We start from the raw sequence: 10770 nt of genomic DNA, 5'->3' as shown, positions 1-10770 counted from the left end.
TTGGACTTCATTCAGTAGCTTCTGATATTTAACATCACTCTGAGTAGCCATTCTGATCTGATCTATCAACACTGGCTGTACATGCCATGCAACTACTTTCTGTCCCTCATTATCAATCTCTAAACTGGCATACTATGCTTTCAATTCATATACCATGGACAGAGGAGAAACTCTGAGACTTGCCATAGTCTTGCGACTTAAGGAGTTAGCCACCACATTTGCTTTCCCTGGCTGATAGCCTATTAAGCAATCATAGTCTTTAATCAGTTCTAACCATCTCCTTTGCCTCAAGTTCAATTCCTTCTGGGTGCCTAAGTACTTCAAGCTCTTGTGATATGTGTAAATGTAGCATTTCTCCCCATACAAATAGTGTCTCCAGATCTTCAGAGCAAAAACAATAGCTGCTAGCTCTAAATCATGTGTTGGGTAGTTCCTCTCATGCGGTTTCAGCTGGCGTGATGCATAAGCAATGACATTCCGATCTTGCATCAGTACACAGCCTAATCCATTGTGAGAAGCATCACTATAAACTGTGTATTCTTTACCCGGAGTAGGTAAAGTGAGGACTAGAGCTTCAGTCAAGCACCTCTTCAACTCATCAAAACTCTGCTGGCATTTATTAGTCCACTGAAATTTTACATCTTTCTGAAGCAGCTTGGTCAGTGGAGAAGATAACATAGAAAACCCTTTCACAAACTGGCGGTAATATCTAGCTAAACCCAGAAAACTATGAATTTCTGTGATATTCCTGGGCGGCTTCCAATTAAGGATAGCTTCTACCTTGCTGGAATATACCTTGATCCCTTCAGCTGACACAACATGTCCCAAAAAGGAGATTTCCTTCAGCTAAAATTCACATTTCGACAATTTGGCGTATAGCTGTTTCTCATTTAAAGTCTGCGGTACAATTCGTAAATGTCTGTCATGCTCCTCTGCATTCCTCGAATATATCAAAATGTCATCAATAAACACCACAACAAATTGGTCGAGATATGGTCTGAAGATAGTGTTCATCAGATCCATAAAAGCAGCTGAAGCATTAGTTAACTTGAATGGCATTACTAGAAACTCATAGTGGCCATACTGAGTTCTGAAAGCTGTTTTTGGAATACTCTGCTCGTGCACCTTCAACTGATAATAACCAGATCGCAAATCAATTTTGGAGAATATAGCTGCACCCTTTAATTGATCAAACAGATCATCAATGCGAGGCAATGGATATCTGTTCTTTATTGTCACCTTATTCCACTGTCGGTAGTCAATACATAAGCGAAGAGTGTCATCTTTCTTCTTAACAAACAATGCTGGCGCTCCCCAAGGGCGGATGAAGCCCTTTTCAAGTAGTTCTTGCAACTGTATCTTCAATTCTTTCAACTCTGCTAGTGCCATCCTATATGGTGTTACGGAGATTAGATCCACACCAGGCAGAACATTAATTTCAAACTGCACCTCTCTTTCTGGAGGTAATCCTAGCAATTCATCAGGAAACACATCTGGAAAGTCATATACTGTAGGGATGTCCCTCAATGTTGGACTCCCCACTTGGGTGTCTACCACATGTGCCAAGTATGCTTCACACCCCTTTCTAATCATTTTTTTGGCTAGTGCAGCCGAAATAATGTTTGATGGCAATAGCTGCCTCTCCCCATGTATTACCACATTACTATACTGAGGGAGACCAAAAATGACTGTCTTCAGCCTACAATCAATCATGGCATAATGCCTGGCTAACCAATCCATGCCCAAGATGATATCATAATCTCTGAAGGGCATTTCAATGAAATCAGATAGAAAAGTGTGTCCTTGGATCACTAAAGGACAATCCCTATACATTCTATTAACCTTGACCTCCTGTCCTAGTGGACTTGTTACTAGCACCTCAAAGTCCATTTTTGTACATGGAAAAGCAATGTAATCAATGATGCTAGCACTCACATAAGAATGGGTAGAACTCGGATCAAATAACACAAACACATCTTGATTAAAGGTTAAGAAGGTACCAGCCACAACATCAGATGCCTCGGCTTCTTCTCTCTGTCTCATTGCATAGACTCTGACCGGAGCACTATCTTGTTCTGATTGTTTCACTGTGCCTTGGCTGCCTGCTGGGCTACCTCTACCCCTGCCTCTACCTCTGCTGGGTGGTTGTGAACTTCTGGTGACAGGGCTCTGAATTGACCCTTCTGCAGTAGTACGAGGTGGTCCAACTCTGCGAGTACTTGTGCAGTCCTTGGCAAAGTGTCCTGTGCCTCCACAATTATAACAGGCTCTAATAGCCTTGTAGCATATCCCACCATGATATCTTCCACAAGTTTCACAATGGTGGGGAGGGTAGGAACCTCTGGTACTCTGCTAACCAGATAGAGGAGGTTTCTGTCCTTAATATTTTCCCCTACCAGACTTCTTGCCACCTCTGCTGTGTCTCCCATGGTTCTTCCTCTTTCCAGTAGGACCACTGGAACTCTATTCTACTGATTTTCCCTCTTTCTCTATCTTCTCTGATTTCTTTTTCTTAGGAGCTGCTTTAGATTCAATTCTTTCTAACTCTAAGGCTTGAGAAACAAGTTCAGAGAAGTTAGTGTGTTTGAATCCGACCACTTGTAATATGATATTGGGCTTCAAGCCGATTTCAAACCTCTGGCATCTCTCCCTGCTAGTAGAAAGTAGACTTACTACATAATGGCTTAGGCGGGAAAATTTCCTTTCATATTCAGCCACTGATCTACTCCCCTGTTTCAGACTTAGGAACTTTTGCAGCTTCTGGTCTACATAAGCATCAGGGACATATTTTTGCTTGAATTCCCTAAGAAAGTCATTCCATGTTAGCACTGCAGGTTCTACCAGAAAGTGGGGAATGGTTTTCCACCAGTCATGAGCATCCCCCTGTAGCAAAGATACTGAATATTCAAATTTGAGCTCCTCTGTGCAGTGCAGTTTCTTAAATACCCTATCCATCCTCTTTAACCACTGCTCTGCCTTTAGAGAATCTACTATCCCCTTGAACTCTGTAGACCCATATTTCATCAATTTGTCATACTGCCTCACAGAAGACTATGGTTGTACTACTGGTGTCTGTATTGGGACTTGAGTAGGCACATTACCAGCCATTTGTTGGAACATTCTGACCATCTGTGGCGAACTAAGCAGAAAGCTGCGATGTGCGGTCTTTGGTGCTATTGAACCACTGACATTGTGTAGAGCTGGGGCATCCCCTTGTACCTCAGCCCCTATAGATTGATCAACTGAACAATCACCCTCTTCCATAGTCAATGCAAGGATCTTAGACCTCCTGAATAAATAACACAAGGAGATTTTCTCTCGTTAGTGCATATTTGTAATGTAATGTACTGTATGTATCAAATAATGATATTGAGCAGTTGCACTATGAAGAAAGAATATTCAAGTTACAGGTGAAAACAGAATTTAAAAACTAGCTCTGATACCACTAAAACATGTCACACCCTACCCCTCTGTAAGGCATAACATGATCCCGTAGTATACCTAATGAATTACCAACTTCGTCTATTGATAACCCATTAAATACACTACAAGAGATTTTAAAACTTTTCTTACTTCTTTTTACAGTGGTGAGCATTATTTAAAGGTGTTAAAAATTTTTTGAACTGAAGTGAAACAGCTAATACATTTGAATTATTGGTAATTTCTATAAAAATTTTGGCGGAGTGCCCTCTGTATTTTGAATAAAATAGTTTTTTAAAAAAAACCTGTAAAAAGCACTTCAAACATAATTCTCAATTCAAATCCACAATAATTTTTTTCGAAATTTTCAAAGGATGAGATAAAAGAAATATAGTATGAATTTTACAAGACAAAATAACTCATAATTTATTTTACAACTTCAATGTACAATCTTAATTTACAACTGCTCAAAACCAAGAACAATATATACATACAGTGAACATACATTACAGTACAAAATGCAAAATGAGGTATACTCAATATACCCGATGATCTCTCGCTGAATGCACTAGCAGCCTAGTCTGTTGCCCTATCCATCTGTCTACCTGCGACAGCAATAAAAAGCTGTCGCTGAGACAATGTCTCAGTGGTGCACAACATTAACTAAATACAACTTTAAATCACAAATCATAAGTCATATAAATAGTGGATACTTAAACCATAGTTAAATTCAAGACAATGAATGTCATAAAGAATTTGAACTCCATTCCACAATATCACAATAAATCTCAATAGTCAAAACATGGTTAAATTCAAAAGACAGTGAATGTCAATAAGAATTTAAACTCCATTTTATAAATTATCAAAGCTCATAATAACGCAATTTAGTCAAATAATTTAAGAACACAGTGTTGCCAATTCATACACAACTTAAGCCATGACACAAATTTCCGATCAATGCCGTGTTGTACACCACGACAAAGCAATCTACAACCCCACTAATCGAAATCAATGAGGGAGGTGGCTAGCTAGCTACTGAGTACTCATCCGATCTACACCCTCAACTGGTAAACCAGAGAGGGAGAAAAATAAACGATCTCAACCCCATAAATGGAGGAGGAATAATGTGATACTGTCATGCTAAGTGTGAATACAAAATCAATTCCAAACATTTTATTCAAATGATTCATGAGAAATCCAATAAATTTCCAAAGTCATAATTTCATTCATAAGATGGCAACACAAATCATAGTTAACTTCAAATTTCCATAAATCACACTAAATCAATTTTTCAATAACAAAAGGCTCAAATAATCACAAACCTCTGATAACTGTCTCCTGGCCTTGACTCAGTGTTTCCTTCCCTTTCCCTGAGTCCTTGCTAACTGAGAAACACAATTTGAAGTGTTTCAGTACTCATTTAAACTGTCTCTAACGATAATGCTTGATAATTAATTCACTGAATTCTATTATTTGCTTAGTCAACCTAATATGTCGACCCTCGATGTGTTCTAGGTAAATTAGGTTTTAATTTTACTAATATGTCACATTCAATAGTCTTTTAGGGTTGGTACATGTTACCCAATTCATTTCCATGTATATTGCATTTTATTGCAATTTGCTGGATTCCGGGATACTAGTTTGACCTAACCGGACGACCTAGTTCCCTCGGTTTTCGGGTTTCGATCGAAACTACAAACTTGTAGATCTATGTCTTATTGCACGCGGGGAAAAATTTCAAGTCATTCTGAGTTTACTAGACCATGTTATGGTCATTTTTCTATTGCTGGTCAAAATGCATCAAAATTGGTCACTTTAGGTCACTTTTGGTTCGGCCAGTTTTTGGACCCAAACTTGTGCAAGCTATTTGACTTGCTTATGGTCATTTCTGAGCTTTGGTGTCTCCATAAGACTTGTAGATATAGGTCTTAATATTCATGGTCAAAATTTCAGGTCAATTGGACCTGTTTTGAGTGAGTTATGGCCTAAACACTAACTGCTGCCCAAATGGTCAATTTTCAGGCCTTAATAGCACTAATCCGGATTTGGTCACTTTTCAAGTTACCTTACAAGCAGAATTTTGGTAAGCTTCCTTCACGAAAGTTGGCACATTTTGTGCCTAGTTTCACCTCAAATTGGTCTCATACCAATTGGAGCCACACACTTAAGGTTCTAGACCCAAAACATAAACTGTCCTATTGCATTTTGTTCATTACTCATCAAAGGACAGTTTTAACACTTACCAAACTACACATTCATGCCAATTCTGGTTTGTACCATAACCTAAACACAATTCACAACTTATTGTTGGTCATTTTGGTAGCTTACAATCACACTCAATATGCACCATATAGTACAGAATTTTTCAAGCTCAAATTACAAACAATTCAATCACCTAACCTAGCTCATTTACATGTCCAATCTCACACCATCATACATATACACAAGCTGCCATAACAAGTACCACAATTCAACATTAATATTCCATAAACCAAACATGAAATAACATTTTTATGTTTTACCAAATCAATCTGCCGATTCATACACCTCTCTCTCCATTAATATCCAAGCTTCCAAATTCAAGTATACATTCACAATATACTTAATATACATCACCCAAATAAATTCCTACACACATAAACACTTAATCAACCCTTTAAACTACCATTTACAAGCAAGAATAAATTGTCTTTAAGGAGTTTCCATGTTTGCCAAAAATACACCTCTCCCTTTAAACATCAAACCTAAAAAATCTCTCCATAATTCAAGTACCCATAACATTCTTACTAACTTTAATAAAGCCATAACCCAAAAACACAAACGTACCACTTTGGAAACTCTTCAAAATCTCTCCAAAACTTGGTCTTCGCGTTGCCTATCTACTGCCCAAGGTGTATGGACAATCTTTAATGGAGGAGAGTGCCAAGAAAGGAGCTTGAATCTCACATGCATGGAGCTCCAAGGTGGACGGCAATGGTGGTTTCCCTTGAGAGCATTTCGGCTGGTTCTTTGGCAAGGTGAGGAAGAAGATGAAATCTTTCCAAATGGTGAGTTAGTGGTCCACTTTGATGGGTGAGTGGAGCACTAAGCTTAATTTAATATTAGTTTAACCTTAACTTTCCTTATTCCCACATTTAACTCTCCATTTTTGCTATTTACATTAGGTACCACTAATTTAATTTTTCATTATATTTTCTAAGTGTAATATCATGTATTGTTAATGGATATTTAGGTCAAAAGACAACTCGGAGTGTCAAATGACCACAATGCCCCTATTCGGGTTGCATTCCCGATTTTTCGGTAACACCAGGTTTTGTTCATTTTTTCGATTTCTTACTTTTTTTTGTACTAATTAATTAATTTTTCTTTAACAATTCTAATGGTATTTTTTCTTCAATAGACATTTATTTAAGTCCTAAAAATATTGTCCAGGGTTCCCCGCGGTCCAAGTCTAGTCAACGGTCCACGCCGCGACTTCCCGATGCGGACACCCATCGCTAGGGTTCTCGGCTCGCTTAACTTGGTTACATTTCTTTACTATTATTTTTCCTTCATTTTTCTTGTATTTTCTTTTCTTGTATTTCATTATTTTATGTCTCCTTACTCATATCTAAGTGTAGTTCTAGGCATCCTAGCTGTCCCGACAACACTGGTCACTGGAACAGTAGAACGCACTACTGAACTTAGGGGTGTTACATAATTATTGGTCTTCCATAAGGATCAAAATCATAAAAGAAAGAAAAAAAAAAAGAAAACAAAAAGTCTTCATCTCTTCCATTTTGCCGTCCCTCTCTTTCTTACCCTCTCCCTTTCAAAACCTCCATGAAAGCTTATTTGTGAGCTTAAAGAAATCAAATTTCAGCCATAGAAATTGCAAGTTCCATAATTAAATTTTGTTTGGGCCACTAGAAAACAAGGGTTAAGGAGAAAGAAAGAAGCAAGGAAGGAATTGAAGAGGAAAGAAAATTCTGCACTAAGGTTAGTAAACTAAACTTGATTTTCTAGTTGAATTAATTGTGTTTATAGTTGAATAAGCTTAGAAATTAACATAAAATGAAATGAAAACATCCTTGTAGGGTTATATGTAAGTTTCGGTCAGATAGGGTTTATATGAATATGCATGTATTTTGATTGAATTAAATATGTTAGGAAGCTTAATTGAGTGATGGAGTGATGTTAGTACGCTTTGAGTTAGTTAAATGTAACAATTAGTGTAGTTAGGGTTTTGACACCTAGGGTTTGGAAGACAAAAAATGTGAGAAATTGTTAAATGGTGTGTTTGACCGTGTTTGAGGTGAGAAATAAGCATTTGTGACCAATTGGGGTATGTTGGAAGTGTTGGAAGTGAGTGGAGATTCGGATTGAAGGTGGGCAGTATGCAGGCAGTAGGACCAAGGTCCTTTTCAAGGACCAAAACTGAAAATTTACTAACTCAATTGGTGTGAGACCAATTGGGAATGAAACAAGACACAAAATGGCACATTTTTCATTCAGGAATCATGCCTAAAAAGTGACTAAAACCTAGTGAACAAATTAACCAAATTCGGATTAGGCAAACTGACCTGTACCAAAAATGACCAAATGAACTTCATTTGGCTATAACTTGGGCTAGGCCGGTCTAAATGACCTGAAATTTTACCAGTACAAAGCTAAGATATAGACCAACAACTTTCATGAAGAACACAAACCCAAATTATGTTTAACCAAGTCATTTAGCGACCCAAAATTGGTGACCTAAAACTGCTAGAACCAGTTTTGGTGCCCAGAAATTCTGGGTAAGTCCAATCCGGCAGCCATGTTCAAATAGCTATAACTTGAGCTACAAAACTCCAAATGGAGTGATTCAAAAAGGAAAATAAAGTTAAGATAATAAGGAACAAATTTATGAAGGAAACTTAGTAAATTTTGACAACAACATGACCAATGGAACAGTACAAATAGGACACCAAAACTGAAAATTTGCAATTTTGCTTAAAAGACCTAAGTTTTGAGAAAACAACCAAAACCAACAAAATTGGTGACCAAAATGTGGGATGTGAGTATAGTTGGAGTTCCCATATCTTTAAAGCATAAGAAAGTCAATATTTTGACATGAATAGTACATGAATAGTAACCTCAACATGGAAATTTGCAAGAATGTAAATTTAAACATATTGGAATTAGTTATGAGAATTATTATGAAGCAAAGATACTAAGACACTATAAATTTTTTGTTTCAGCTGAAAAAGACCCGAAAGGTTTAAGGGACTGAGTCAAAGCCTAGAGGCGACTCTCGTCAGGTTTATGCACAATAAACCTTATTTGAGCATTTTATTATTGAAAAATTGATTTAGTTTGATTTATGAAAATGTGATATTAATCATGAATTGTGTTGCCACCTTGTGAATGAAACTATGACTTTATAAATTTATCAAATTTCTCAAGAATTATTTGAATAAAATGTTTGAAATTGATTTCTGATTCACACTTAGCATGACAGTGCCTTATTATTCCTCCTCCATTTATGGGGTGATATTGATTTTTTTCCTCCCTCTCTGGTTTACCAGTTGAGATTGTAGATCGGATGAGTACTCATTAGCTAGCTCGCCACCTCCCTCATTGATTTCGATTAGTGAGGTTGTAGATTGCTTTGTCGTGGTGTACAATACGGTATTGATCAGAAATTTTATGTCATGGCTTAAGAGGTGTATGAATTGGCAACACTATGTTTATTAAATTGTTTGACCAAAATTGTGCTATAATGAGTTTTGATAATTTGTGAAATATTTAAATTGTGTTTCATCAATGAATGTTTTATGTACTGCATTTCAAATTTTTATTGTGCACAACTGAGTATTTTTATACTCAGCGATAGCTTATTTTGCTATCGTAGATAAGAGCAAGGAGAAAGCAGCAGGGTGAGCTGCTGAATTGACGAGGACCTCACTGAATTTTTGTACAGGTATTACTTTATACCCAATGTAATTTAGTTTGATGCAAATAAATGTTGTTCATATGTATTAATGCAAAGTTGAGCAGTTATATTTATAAATTGTAATAATATTATTTTTGGATTTTATATCTGTAAATTAAACTTGTGAATGTAAATTAGCTTTATTGAATGCAATGTTGATGGAATTATTTTGAAATGGTTTGATTTGAGAATTTTGAGTTGAATTGAGATTATTTGGAGGTTGTGAGTTGTGGAAAATTTACTGGCATTGTTTTTTTCAGGTATTTAAAGAACTATTTTCTCAAAATACAAATGGCACTCTGCCGAAATTTTTTAAAAATTTGCGGAAAAATAAAAATGGATAAAATTTTTTTTACTAGTTTTTAAGCTTCAAATAAATGATTTTAATTCCTATCAAAATGCTCACCACTTCCAAAATGTAAGAAAATGGTTTTAAAATCCCTTGTAGTGTACTTAATGAGTTATCGGTAGGTGAAGTTTGATAGTTCATTAGGTATTCTACGGGATCATGTTATGCCTTACAGAGGGGTAAAGTGTGACAGGATTTCGATTCAGATTCAAATTCAGAAAACAAAACCATGGCTGCTAGGACTTTGAAAGAGTTGGCTACTCCTGATCTAAACCAACAGCCTTTGTGCATTTAATACCCTGCTTTAAATGTTGCATTTGAGTTAAAATTTGGACTAATCCATTTGTTTCCCAAGTTTCATGGTCTTGCAGGTGAGGATCGACATAAGCATCTAAAGGAATTTCATATTGTGTGTTCCAGCATGAAACCTCAAGGAGTTTCAGAGGATCAGATCAAGCTTCGAGCTTTCCCTTTCTTACTGGAGGGCACAGCTAAGGATTGGTTGTATTACCTTCCGTCTAGATTCGTCAACTCATGGAATGGGATGAAGCAGATATTTCTGGAGAAGTATTTTCCTGCTTCCTGTGCTGCCAATATAAGAAAAGAAATTTGTGGCATCCGACAGTACAATGGAGAGAGCTTGTATGAGTATTGGGAACGATTTAAGAAACTGTGTGTAAGCTGCCCCCATCATCAAATAAGTGAGCAGCTGTTGATTCAGTATTTTTATGAGGGACTTCTACCAATGGATTGCAGTATGATAGATGCTGCCAGTGGAGGAGCTTTGATTGATAAGACACTAGATAAGGCAAGGAGGCTGATTGCTAACATGGCAGCAAATTCTCAGCAGTTTGGAATGAGAATGGATCGCACACCTATGAAGGTTAATGAGGTAAGTACATCTAACCTTGAGAAACAAATTTCTAATTTAACTTCTTTGGTGAGGTAGTTGGCTGTAAAGAATATGCAAACTATTAAGGTATGTGGAATTTGTTTTGGTTCGGGTCATGCTACTGACATGTGTCCTGTGTTACAAGAGGATGAATCA

General features: G+C 36.9%; 1 non-coding gene across 1 annotated transcript; it reads right to left on the bottom strand.

The window, feature by feature from the left end:
* Positions 1-10314: 10314 nt before the first annotated feature.
* On the bottom strand, positions 10315-10421 carry LOC131170750 (small nucleolar RNA R71). The gene has a single exon (XR_009141518.1). It is a non-coding gene; the product is annotated as a small nucleolar RNA R71 (small nucleolar RNA).
* Positions 10422-10770: the final 349 nt, after the last annotated feature.

The sequence above is a fragment of the Hevea brasiliensis genome, chromosome 11 (assembly GCF_030052815.1).
Source record: "Hevea brasiliensis isolate MT/VB/25A 57/8 chromosome 11, ASM3005281v1, whole genome shotgun sequence".
In the NCBI taxonomy this organism is placed as follows: domain Eukaryota; kingdom Viridiplantae; phylum Streptophyta; class Magnoliopsida; order Malpighiales; family Euphorbiaceae; genus Hevea; species Hevea brasiliensis.
Note: the sequence above shows the minus strand (reverse complement) of the source record. Positions and strands in the feature narration are given on the sequence as shown.